Source organism: Triticum dicoccoides, chromosome 5A, assembly GCF_002162155.2.
Source record: "Triticum dicoccoides isolate Atlit2015 ecotype Zavitan chromosome 5A, WEW_v2.0, whole genome shotgun sequence".
In the NCBI taxonomy this organism is placed as follows: domain Eukaryota; kingdom Viridiplantae; phylum Streptophyta; class Magnoliopsida; order Poales; family Poaceae; genus Triticum; species Triticum dicoccoides.
The window spans coordinates 677,627,737-677,641,626 of record NC_041388.1 but is presented as its reverse complement, the minus strand read 5'-3'; positions in this window follow the sequence as shown (position 1 = coordinate 677,641,626).

Below are 13,890 nucleotides of genomic sequence, written 5' to 3'. Positions count from 1 at the left end.
CTGTTCATCCAGCCCTCCACACCACGGGGTCCTGTTCATCCACCCCTCCACGGGCACCCCTCCACCGTCTACTGTTCGTCCAGCCCTCCACCACACCACGGGGTCCTGTTCATCCAGAGGCAACGCCACCGCTCACTGTTCATCCAAAACCCCCGCAACGCTCACTGTTCATCCCATTGATCGGCTTCAGTTAGCAGCAGTAGCGAAGGAATTGCTCGATCGAGTTCAGTTAACAGCCATCGATCGATCGCTCGGGTTCAGTAATGCGTAGCCTGCAGTGCAATCGCTCGGGTTCAGTTAGAGCCCAACGCCTCGCTCGGGTTCAGTTAGAGCCAACGCCTCGCACACACGCGCGTACATGTACGAGAGAAACGCGCATCGCTCGGCCCCCGACCTCCCACCGTAACCGGGAACTCCCCGAAATTTTCCTCCCCCTTGCTTCTACCATGGTTTTTTCCATCATGGACGGCCCAAAGAATGTCATGCAGCTGCATTTCCGGCCCGCCCAGGACGAAAAGCCCATTTTCTGTCATGATTTTTGTCATAGAAGTAGGAGCCCACCACATCTATGATGATACCGGGTTTTGTCACAATTATCGTCATAGAAGTGTCATATGTATGACAGAATTTTTTTTCGTTCGGCCCAAAATGTCACAGATGTGTCTTTTTTTGTAGTGCTTGGGGATGCTAGTTTTGCTATGTCTACTACTTGTTGCAATGATCATGATTGGGGTGATTCTTCTTTTGATCTTGAAAATTTATTTACTCCCCATGATGACTATGAGATCGATAATAGTGTTTGCAATAATACTGAAAGAAGGTTTGGAAGAGTGTCAACTTTAGATCCCACATATTTGGATAATGTTCAATCTTATGAAGTTTTTGATAAAAGTGGGTTTGAAGAGGTCATGACTTTAGATAATGTTAATCCCACTATTTTGGAAGAGTGTCAACTTTGCATGCATGTGGATCGTGTTGAAAATATTTTATGTGATAGCTATATTGTTGAATTTGATTATGATCCTACATGTAATTATTATGAGAGAGGAAAATATGGTGGTATAAATTTTCATGTTACTAAATTACCTCTCGTTATGTTGAAATTGCTATTGTTTCTTTCCGCTTCCTTGCATATGCTAGTGTTTGCTTGCCTTGATAATTTGTTTGCCTATAAGATGCCTATGCATAGGAAGTATGTTAGACTTAGATGTGTTTGTCACATGTCTTATGATGCTCTCTTTGTGCTTCAATTCTTGTCTTTCATGTGAGCATCGTTGAAATCTTATTGCCTAGCTAGGGGCGTTAAACGATAGCGCTTGTTGGGAGGTGAAAGATCGTGGATGTCGCCTAGAGGGGGGTGAATAGGCGCTTTAAAATAATTACGGTTTAGGCTTGAACAAATGCAGAATAAACCTAGCGGTTAATTTGTCAAACACAAAACCTACGACAACTAGGCTCACCTATGTGCACCAACAACTTATACTAAGCAAGATAAACAACTATGTGATAGCAAGATATATGACAAGAAACAATATGGCTATCACAAAGTAAAGTGCATAAGTAAAGGGCTCGGGTAAGAGATAACCGAGGCACGCGGAGACGATGATGTATCCCGAAGTTCACACCCTTGCGGATGCTAATCTCCATTTGGAGCGGTGTGGAGGCACAATGCTCCCCAAGAAGCCACTAGGGCCACCGTAATCTCCTCACGCCCTCGCACAATGCAAGATGCCGTGATTCCACTAAGGGACCCTTGAGGGCGGTCACCGAACCCATACAAATGGCAACTCTTGGGGGCGGTCACCGAACCCGTACACTTTGGCAACCCTTGGGGGCGGTCACCGGTACCCGACAAATTGCTCGGGGCGATCTCCACAACCCAATTGGAGACCCCGATGCTTGCTCGGAGCTTTACACCACAATGATTGAGCTCCTAACACCACCAACCGTCTAGGGTGCCCAAGCGCCCAAGAGGAACAAGGTCAAGGGTACCAAGCACCCAAGAGTAATAAGCTTCTCAACTTGTAACTTCCACATATCACCATGGAGAACTCAAACCGATGCACCAAATGCAATGGCAAGGGCACACGGAGTGCCCAAGTCCTTCTCTCTCAAATCCCACTGAAGCAACTAATGCTAGGGAGAAAAATAAGAGGAAGAACAAGAAGGAGAACACCAAGAACTCCAAGATCTAGATCCAAGGGGTTCCTCTCACATAGAGGAGAAAGTGATTGGTGGAAATGTGGATCTAAATCTCCTCTCTCTTTTCCCTCAAAAACTAGCAATAATCCATGGAGGGATTGAGAGTTAGCAAGCTTGAAGAAGGTCAACAATGGGGGAAGAACACGAGCTCAAAGGATAAGGTTCATTGGGGAAGAAGACCCCCTTTTATAGGAGGGGGAAAATCCAACCGTTATGTGCTCAGCCTGCACACGAGCGGTACTACCGCTCCATGAGCGGTACTACCGCTGGAGGAGCGGTACTACCGCTTAGCATGGTCAAAACACCCCAATGAGAGAGAAAAACACGAGCTGAAAAACTGCCAGAGAGGTAGAGCAGTATGAGCGGCACTACCACTGTAGCCAGCGGTACTACCATTGGCCGCAGCAGTACTGCCGCTTGCCCAGCGGTACTACCGCACAAGAGCAATACTACCGCTCCTACTGCCGCTGAACCCGACACGAGAAGAGCAGGACCCAAAATCGAGGTGGTAGAAGAGCGGCACTGCAGCGGTACTATGACTGAGAGCTCCAAGCGGTACTACCGCTTGGGCTCGCGGTACTACCGCTGGGACCAGACAAAAGCCACTCTCAAGAAACAAGAACTGCCATAACTTCTTCATACGAGCTCCGAATTGACCAAACTCAAGCTTGTTGGATACAAGACGATGAGTAGCATCAAAACAGCGTCTGGTTATAGTAAGAAGAGGCAGGGGAGGTATGCCTAACAAAAAGAGGAGTGAAACCTCCAACCGAGAAGAACTGGCAAGACCTCCAACATCAAAAACATCATAGAAGATGCATGTGAACTCCGTTTTCGATGAACTCGAGCTTGTCATCAAGATGACCATAAGCTCTAAGACTCACAAAGAGAACCAAACATGAATCAAGAAAGATTATGCAAGGATGCAATGGTTTGAGCTCTCAATGAACGATACGATCAAGCTACTCATCGAGAGCCCCCCTTGATAGTACGACAATTGATCCTATAACCCGGTCTCCCAATTACCATCATGAGACCGGTAAAATATAAAACCTATCAAGGGCAAACCTTTGCCTTGCACATGGTCCACTTGATATAGATGATGACAAACTTGACTTCCTCAAGTTGGACCACCTTTCTTGATTGTGTTGTCTCGATGAAGACTATTTGATTGCTCCCCCATACTCCACTATGGGTGAGCCACTCTTCCGCACATCTTCACATGTCCATTGTCACCACAATGGACGGCAAGCTTCAAGAATTTGATCTCTTCATGATGCTCCACTTGAACTTGCACACCGCAACCTAACCTCACAAAGAACTCTCACGAAGATCATGTGTTAGTACACAAAGCGAAATTGACAATGCTTACCATACCATGGGATCACTTGATCCCTCTCGGTACATCTTCTGTGCTTTGTGAGTCGATCAACTTGATTCATTCTTGACTTAATCTTGATCAACCTTGAATCTTTCCAATTATCTTCATTTGGATGATGTCTCGAAGGTAGACATGAATGATCACACAATCTTCTTCTTCAAGACATGCTTGCAATAAGCTCGACACTCACATGACCAATCTTTGGATAATTCCTTGAATGGCACCTTGGTCGACACAAACTCTCCTTGAAACCAACACATGTACTCCAAGAAAAGCCTATGGACAAAATCTTTAAATATAACTCAAGGCAACCATTAGTCCATATAGAGACTGTCATCAATTGCCAAAAACAAACATGGGGGCACCGCATGTTCTTTCAGGAGGCAACCCAATTGTATTTTTATTACTTGCTTTTTTTCTCCTGTTTAGTAATAAATAATTTATCTAGCCTCTGTTTAGGTCGTGTTTTTGTGTTTAATTAGTGTTTGTGCCAACTAGAATCGTTGGGAAGACTTGGGGAAAGTCTTGATATCTTGCTGTAAAAAACAGAAACTTTAGCGCTCACGAGAACTACTGCCATTTTTATTTGGAAAGTGCTATTTAGTTAATTCTTTTTGCAGATGATTAATAGATAAATTCATCACGTCCAGCAATTTATTTTAGAATTTTTGGGGTTCCAGATCTTGCGCTAGCTACAGATTACTATAGACTGTTTTTCGTGTGTTGTTTGCTTATTTTGATGAATCTATGGCTAGTAAAATAGTTTATAAACCATAGAGAAGTTGGAATACAGTAGTTTAACACCAATATAAATAAAATAATGAGTTCATTACAGTACCTTGAAGTGGTCTTTTGTTTTCTTTCGCTAGCGGAGCTCACGAGATTTTCTACTTTAAGTTTTGTGTTGTGAAATTTTCAAGTTTTGGGTAAAGATTTGATGGATTATGGAACAAGGAGTGGCAAGAGCCTAAGCTTGGGGATGCCCATGGCACCCCCAAGATAATCTAAGGACACCTAAAAGCCAAAGCTTGGGGATGCCCCGGAAGGCATCCCCTCTTTTCGTCTACTTCTATCGGTAACTTTACTTGGAGCTATATTTTTATTCACCACATGATATGTGTTTTGCTTGGAGCGTCTTGTATGATTTGAGTCTTTGTTTTTTAGTTTACCACAATCATCATTGCCGTACACACCTTATGAGAGAGCCATACATGATTTGGAATTTGTTAGAATACTCTATATGCTTCACTTATATCTTTTGAGTTATATAGTTTTGCTCTAGTACTTCACTTATATCTTTTAGAGCACGGTGGTGGAATTGTTTTATAGAAACTATTGATCACTCATGCTTCACTTAAATTATTTTGAGAGTCTTAACTAGCATGGTAATTTGCTTAAATAATCCTAATATGCTAGGTGTTCAAGATTAGTAAAAAATTTCTTATGAGTGTTTTGAATACTAAGAGAAATTTGATGCTTGATGATTGTTTTGAGATATGGAGGTAATAATATCAAAGTCGTGCTAGTTGAGTAGTTGTGAATTTGAGAAATGCTTGTGTTGAAGTTTGCAAGTCCCATAGCATGCACATATGGTAAACGTTATGTAACAAATTTGAAACATGAGGTGTTATTTGATTGTCTTCCTTATGAGTGGCGGCCGGGGACGAGCGATGGTCTTTTCCTACCAATCTATCCCCCTAGGAGCATGCGCGTAGTGCTTGGTTTTTGATGAATTGTAGATTTTTTCAATAAGTATGTGAGTTCTTTATGACTAATGTTGACTCCATGGATTATACGCACTCTCACCCTTCCATCATTGCTAGCCTCTTCGGTATCGTGCATTGCCCTTTCTCACATTGAGAGTTGGTGCAAACTTCACCAGTGCATCCAAACCCCGTGATATGATACGCTCTTTCACACATAAACCTCCTTATATCTTCCTCAAAACAGCCACCATACCTACCTATTATGGCATTTCCATAGCCATTCCGAAATATATTGCCATGCAACTTTCCACCATTCCGTTTATCATGACACATTCATCATTGTCATATTGCTTAGCATGATCATGTAGTTGACATAGTATTTGTGGCAAAGCCACTGTTCATAATTCTTTCATACATGTCACTCTTGGTTTATTGCATATCCCGGTACACCGCCGGAGGCATTCATATAGAGTCATCTTTTGTTCTAGCATCTAGTAGTAATCATTGAGTTGTAAATAGAAGTGTGATGATCATCATTTTCTAGAGCATTGTCCCAAATGAGAAAAAAAGAAAGGCCATAAAAAAGAGAAAGGCCCAAATAAAAAAATGAGAGAAAAAGAGAGAAGGGACAATGTTACTATCCTTTGCCACACTTGTGCTTCAAAGTAGCACCATAATCTTCATGATAGAGAGTCTTTTGTTTTGTCACTTTCATATACTAGTGGGAATTTTTCATTATAGAACTTGGCTTGTATATTCCAACAATGGGCCTCCTCAAGTGCCCTAGGTCTTCGTGAGCAAGCAAGTTGGATGCACACCCACTTAGTTTCTTTTGTTGAGCTTTCATACATTTATAGCTCTAGTGCATCCGTTGAATGGCAATCCTTACTCCTTGCATTAACATCAATCGATGGGCATCTCCATAGCCCATTGATTAGCCTCGTTGATGTGAGACTTTCTCCTTTTTTGTCTTCTCCACATAACCCCCATCATCATATTCTATTCCACCCATAGTGCTATATCCATGGCTCGCGCTCATATATTGCGTGAAAGTTTATAGGTTTGAGATTACTAAAGTATGAAAAAATTGCTTGGCTTGTCATCGGGGTTGTGCATGATGAGAGCATTCTTGTGTGACGAAAATGGAGCATGACTAAACTATATGATTTTGTAGGGATGAACTTTCTTTGGCCATGTTATTTTGAGAGGACATAATTGCTTAGTTAGTATGCTTGAAGTATTATTATTTTTATGTCAATATGAACTTTTATCTTGAATCTTTCGGATCTGAATATTCATACCACAATTAAGAAGAATTACATTAAAGTTATGCCAAGTAGCACTCCGCATCAAAAATTCTGTTTTTATCATTTACCTACTCGAGGATGAGCAGAAATTAAGCTTGGGGATGCTTGATACGTCTCCAACGTATCTATAATTTTTGATTGCTCCATGCTATATTATCCACTGTTTTGGACATTATTGGGCTTTATTTTCCACTTTTATATTATTTTTGGGACTAACCTATTAACCGGAGGCCCAGCCCAGAATTGCTGTTTTTTTGCCTATTTTATGGTTTTGAAGAAAAGGAATATCAAACGGAGTCCAAACGGAATGAAACCTTCGGGAACGTGATTTTCTCACCGAACATGATCCAGGAGACTTGGACCCTACGTCAAGAAACAAAGGAGGAGGCCACGAGGTAGGGGGGCGCGCCTACCCCCCCAGGCGCGCCCTCCACCCTTGCAGGCCCCCTGTTGCTCCACCGACGTACTCCTTCCTCCTATATATACCTACGTACCCCCAAACGATCAGATATGGAGCCAAAACCCTAATTCCACCGCCGTAACTTTCTGTATCCACGAGATCCCATCTTGGGGCCTGTTCCGGAGCTCCACCGGAGGGGGTATCCATCACGGAGGGCTTCTACATCATCACCATAGCCCCTTCGATGAAGTGTGAGTAGTTTATCTCAGACCTACGGGTCCATAGTTATTAGCTAGATGGCTTCTTCTCTCTATTTGGATCTCAATACAATGTTCTCCCCCTCTCTTGTGGAGATCTATTCGATGTAATTTTCCTTTTGCGGTGTGTTTGTTGAGACCGATGAATTGTGGGTTTATGATCAAGTCTATCTATGAACAATATTTGAATCTTCTCTGAATTCTTTTATGTATGATTGGTTATCTTTGCAAGTCTCTTAGAATTATCAGTTTGGTTTGGCCTACTAGATTGATCTTTCTTGCAATGGGATAAGTGCTTAGCTTTGGGTTCAATCTTGCGGTGTCCTTTCCCAGTGACAGTAGGGGCAGCAAGGCACGTATTGTATTGTTGCCATCGAGGATAAAAAGATGGGGTTTTCATCATATTGCATGAGTTTATCCCTCTACATCATGTCATCTTGCTTAATGTGTTACTCTGTTTTCATGAACTTAATACTCTAGATGCATGCTGGATAGCGGGCGATGAGTGGAGTAATAGTAGTAGATGCAGGCAGGAGTCGGTCTACTTGTCTCGGACATGATGCCTATATAAATGATCATACCTAGATATTCTCATAACTATGCTCAATTCTGTCAATTGCTCAACAGTAATTCGTTCACCCACCGTAGAATACCTATGCTCTTGAGAGAAGCCACTAGTGAAACCTATGGCCCCCGGGTCTATCTTCATCATATTAATCTTCCAATACTTAGTTATTTCCTTTGCTTTTACTTTGCTTTTATTTTAATTTGCATCTTTATCATAAAAATACCAAAAATATTATCTTATCATATCTATCAGATCTCACTCTCGTAAGTGACCGTGAAGGGATTGACAACCCCTTATCGCATTGGTTGCGAGGAGTTATTTGCTTTGTGCAGGTACGAGGGACTCGCGCGTAGCCTCCTACTGGATTGATACCTTGGTTCTCAAAAACTGAGGGAAATACTTACGCTACTTTGCTGCATCATCCCTTCCTCTTCGGGAAAACCAACGCAGTGCTCAAGAGGTAGCACATTGTTCCATCTCCTGCAAAAGGATTAGCTAACAGTTTTTCTATCATACCCGAAGGAATCTCAAAGTAGACATTTTCATTTTCAGTAGGTTCAATAGGTTGAGGAGCAACTCTTTGCTCTATTGGTCGGGGTGAAGATACCCCGAACAAGCCCTTAGAGGATTACTTTCCATAGTAACAAGTGACAGTAAATTTCAGCACACTATATAAATTTTTCCTTACCAAATTCCACCTACCAAAGGCGCTTCACTCCCCGGCAACGGCGCCAGAAAAGAGTCTTGATGACCCACAAGTATAGGGGATCTATCGTAGTCCTTTCGATAAGTAAGAGTGTCGAACCCAACGAGGAGCAGAAGGAAATGATAAGCGGTTTTCAGCAAGGTATTCTCTGCAAGCACTGAATTATAGGTGACAGATAGTTTTGTGATAAGATAATTTGTAACGAGCAACAAGTAACAAAAGTAAATAAAGTGCAGTAAGGTGGCCCAATCCTTTTTGTAGCAAAGGACAAGCCTGGACAAATTCTTATATAGAGAAAAGCGCTCTCGAGGACACATGAGAATTATCGTCAAGCTAGTTTTCATCACGTTCATATGATTCGCGTTCGGTACTTTGATAATTTAGTATGTGGGTGGACCGGTGCTTGGGTACTGCCCTTACTTGGACAAGCATCCCACCTATGATTAACCTCTATTGCAAGCATCCACAACTACAACAAAAGCATTAAGGTAAACCTAACCATAGCATGAAACATATGGATCCAAATCAGCCCCTTACGAAGCAACGCATAAACTAGGGTTTAAGCTTCTGTCACTCTAGCAACCCATCATCTACTTATTACTCCCCACTGCCTTCCTCTAGGCCCAAATAATGGTGAAGTTTCATGAGGTTGACGTTCACATAACACCACTAGAGGAGAGACAACATACATCTCATGAAAATATCGAACGAATACCAAATTCACATGACTACTAATAGCAAGACTTCTCCCATGTCCTCAGGAACAAACGTAACTACTCACAAAGCATATTCATGTTCATAATCAGAGGGGTATTAATATGCATATAGGATCTGAACATATGATCTTCTACCAAATAAACCGGCTAGCATCAACTACAAGGAGTAATCAACACTACTAGCAACCTACAGGTACCAATCCCAGACTTAGAGACAAGAATTGGATACAAGAGATGAACTAGGGTTTGGGAGGAGATAATGCTGGTGAAGATGTTGATGGAGATTGGCCCCCTCCTGATGAGAGGAGCGTTGGTGATGATTTCCCCCTCCCGGAGGGAAGTTTTCCCGGCAGAACAGCTCCGCCAGAGCCCTAGATTGGTTCCGCCAAGGTTCCGCCTTGTGGCGGCGGAGTCTCGTCCCGAAAGCTTGCTTATGATTTTTTCTCAATGAAAGACTCCATATAGCAGAAGATGGGCATCGGAGGGCCACCAGGGGGCCCAGGAGGCAGGGGGCGCGCCCAGGGGAGTAGAGCGCGCCCCACCCTCGTGGCCAGGGTGTGGGCCCCCTCTGAAACTTCTTGCGCTCAATATTTTTATATATTCTGAAAATAGCTTCCGTGAAGTTTCATGACTTTTGGAGCTGTGCAGAATACGTCTCTAATATTTGCTCCTTTTCCAGCCCAGAATCCCAGCTGCCGGCATTCTCCCTCTTTATTATGTAAACCTTGTAAAATAAGAGAGAATAGGTATAAGTATTGTGACATAATGTGTAATAACAACACGTAATGCAATAAATATCGATATAAAAGTATGATGTAAAATGGACGTATCAGTGACCCGACAGAGCTTAGCTTCTATAGCAAGCGTTCCTCTAGGTTTTTCTATTTTATTAGTTTTTAGTCGGTTTAGTTTATGGGTTTACCAAGAACATGAAATTAATTAATTAAAAATTAGCATATTTTAACAATTTGAAAGTAGTTTAAAAAAACACATGATATTTTCTAAAATTCCAAACATTTTTATTTAAAGAAAAATAAAAGTTGATTTTTTATAGTTCTGAACATTGTTTGAAATTTGTGGGGAAAACATGAATATTTTAAATAGTGTGTGAACATTTTTCAAGAAAGTTGAACATCAATTATTGATCATTTTTAAAAAATGGGAACATCTTCTAAAATTTGTGAATGTTTTGAAGAACTTAAACATTTTTAAAACTTTGAAACTTTTTTATTGAAAAAGAACTAAAAATGCAGAGAAAAAACATATTGAAACCATCCTAAAAAACAGAACCGAAACCATCCTAATAAAACAGAAAAGAAACATTCCTAAAACAAAAAAATGGACCCAAGGAACAATCTAGCTGAAACTGCCCACGGAAGCCACAAAGAAATTGCCTTATGGCCATTTGAGCGATTCATCTAGGGTGTCCCCGCCTCCCGCCGCCGTCCCCGCCTCCCGCCTTGAGGCCATGGAGGTGCGGTGGATCCCGGGCCATGCCGGTGAGAGGGCTCCTACTTTACTTTTAGGTGTTCTTTTGAGCCAGTTTAGAGTTTGAGTCCTGCTCAGAAAGATGAGATGTCGGCGACTCTTTAATGTTAGAATAAGGGTTTCCCTGTCTAGCCCCCATTCTAATGGTGCATCTAGTACAATTGGAGGACGTGTGGAGGTTTGTCTCCCATGGATCTCCCAGGATTCGGCCAGCATTCGTTTTCGATTGATCCACTTGGATCCGGTCATCGTTCGTCTATATTTGTGGATCTTCAGGTTGGATCCTTCTGATCTATGCTTCTCTTCATCAGCGATGGTTGCTGTTCTGGTCTACTGGTCTTATGGTCGTAGCACGATGACTTCCCGACTATGTACTACAATAAGGTTTTCCCGGCTCCAGTGAGGGAGGGGCAATGACGGCGGCATGCTTTAGGCTTGCTTCAGTGCTTGTAGTCGTCGCTAGGGGGTCTATAGACCTGGATGCAATTTTTTTACTTCTAATGTTCTTTGTACTGCCTTGACAGATGATAAAAAGATCGGAAGTTTTCCCTGCAAAAAAATCCAGACCCGGAACCTTCCCAAAATGACAACTCTGTTGTAGCTAATTGGACCGATTCATCCCACCATGGCCCGCTACGCTTGCAATTTATATCTACACCTATTAATAAAGGAAGGTGTGTTTCTCTGAATTTTGGTTCGTTTACCGTATAGAATTATTTTCTCTCATACCTATTTGAGGTAGTATTGAATTTTTATCCGCCCGCGCATAATTTTTTTTGGGTTCGGCCTCCAAACCGTGCAATCAAGGGGTCTGCTTCGTATTTTTTCTTTGGTTGGGCTGCAGGGAGTCAGTCCCCTATGTGGGCCAAGGGGCCTGCTACACTCTAGGCAAGTCGACTATAAGTACATAACTCATGTGGCATTGGGTCTCTGCTGGGCCTGACAAAAAGACACGTCGGGTCTTTCTGTTATCATTAAATAGTACCACCTCAATCCTTAGTACCAAAACCATCAATTTATATACATCTTTGATTTACCTATTATCGATTTACCCATTAAGTCTGCTTGAGAACCAATAAGTGGAGGATGAGGATGATGGCGTGAGAAGAAGAGAATGAGTCCCGCTAAAGGAAGAAAGGGATATGCTATCACATGTGGGCTAATTGGTGGTGCACAATAACAGCTTGGTTCATAATTAAAGAAGGTTACACACTATGCATAGTAAAATTCAGTAAGTGATGGATAATTACACGAAGGTGGAGAGAAGACTGCACTAATGAATACGAGTAAGAGGCAAATAGGAATTGCCATATAGGTGGGCAGACTTGCTTGCACGCGAGAACATGGCTCTGCTCCCATAGCCCCGAAAAATAGAAAAAAAACATCCACACAAAAAAGGTCTTCCAAACATGATAGCATCATTTATTTGAGAAAACAAAAGCGATTGCTAGTTCGTATGACAAGATCAATAGTGTTTATTGCAATAGGGTGGAGCTACGATAAAACGGACGACGTCCGATTTCCATCCGACATAGCATAGGTCCATCCGATTTTCATCTATCATTGGCAACCATTACATGGCTGTCGCGAGCTTGATCTAGCATGTTGCTAGTTCTTAATATCCACTAAAAACACTAGGTTGCGTATCAAACGTATTATAAAAAAATAATAAAAATCTTGATAGAGTTGAAAAAAAGAGGCGAGCAAGTCAGAGGTAACGCGTCCATGTTCTTACAAAAGGTTACAAGTATATTTTTAATACTCCTGTGCCTCTAAACACCCCTATCATACCCTTTTGTACCCGTGCCACTTGTGACTCAGACAATTAGGGTTCCTTGTCTTCCGACAGCGCCGCCTCTGGCCTGCCTGGTCTCCCGAGGTGCATTGGGCGCCGACCCTGGTCGGCAGAAGGGCGCTCCAGCTCCTTTTTAGGTTTTGTGTTTGTTTAGGATTTGTGTCCTAGAAGACTCCCTGCCTAGCATCCGTTTCGACGGTGCATCTTTCGTCATTGGACGACATGTGGAGGTTGTCTTCGGTGGATCTCACGGGATTCAATTGGCGTCTTGGATCGGATCTTCGTTAGTCTGCATTCGTGTGTTTCCATCTAGTACCTTTTTCATGCGAGCATTGCGTTTATACCGTTCTTAAAAAATCAATATCTTTTTTATAACAAAACATTAAGGGTGCGTTTGGGAGCCAAAGTATTTTTGTAGTTTTTAAGGAATACTGTGATTTCTGAAAAAAACCTTGGTATTCAATACTTTGAGTCGTTTGAATGAAGAAAATACTACAGTTTAACAAACTATGATATCTCTAAAACTGTGGTATTTTTGTAGTATATAAAAAAGAGGTCCGGACCTCTTTTTCAAAAACTGAGAAATGTTGGCTGAGTTGTCTCTCTGTCCATCTTCTGGCCATCGACGCATGTGACACATAAAATCGATAGCTAGCCGATCGATCTATCCGGCTAAAGCGGCGCACATACACGTACAAATTATGACTTAGTGCCGGCTGGAAACACATGTCGACTTGCAGTGCATGTCGTACCTAGCTCTGTCTTTGATTGATTACAAAAGATAACTCTATACAGATCCTTCCTAGCATCTATTAGGAGAGAACATGCCTGTGCAAAGCTGCATGCATACGGTGGCGACTAGCATAAGCTGATCCATGAGTGTAACTATGTATGCATGCAACAACGTAACAATTTGTGTAAACCAAAAAAGAAAAACTGAGAAAAACTACCACTTGACAAACACCTCGGCGGTATTATCGAAACTGAGAAAAATCTATGTTTTTCAGAAACTGAAGTATTTGTTGCCCATCTATTGAAATACTGAGGTTTAGAATACTATGGTTTTGAAAAAACGGTGTTGCCAAACTAGGACTAAGTTGACAATGAGAACATATGATTGCCACTCTGGTGGTCTTGATTCATACATGTTGCTCCCTCGTGGGAGCAATCTTTTACAGATAAAGTTGGGTACGCGTACAAGGATATCCCCATCATCAGTAATAATAAATTATAAACAGGAACCAAACGAGATCGTAACAAAGGGCGCAAGAGACAGGGGAGGGAGGGAGGGAGGGAGGTCCGGTCGGGTCCGGTGGTTATTTGGCTGGGGAGGGGAGGGGAGCCTGCCAGCCACCAAGGATCAT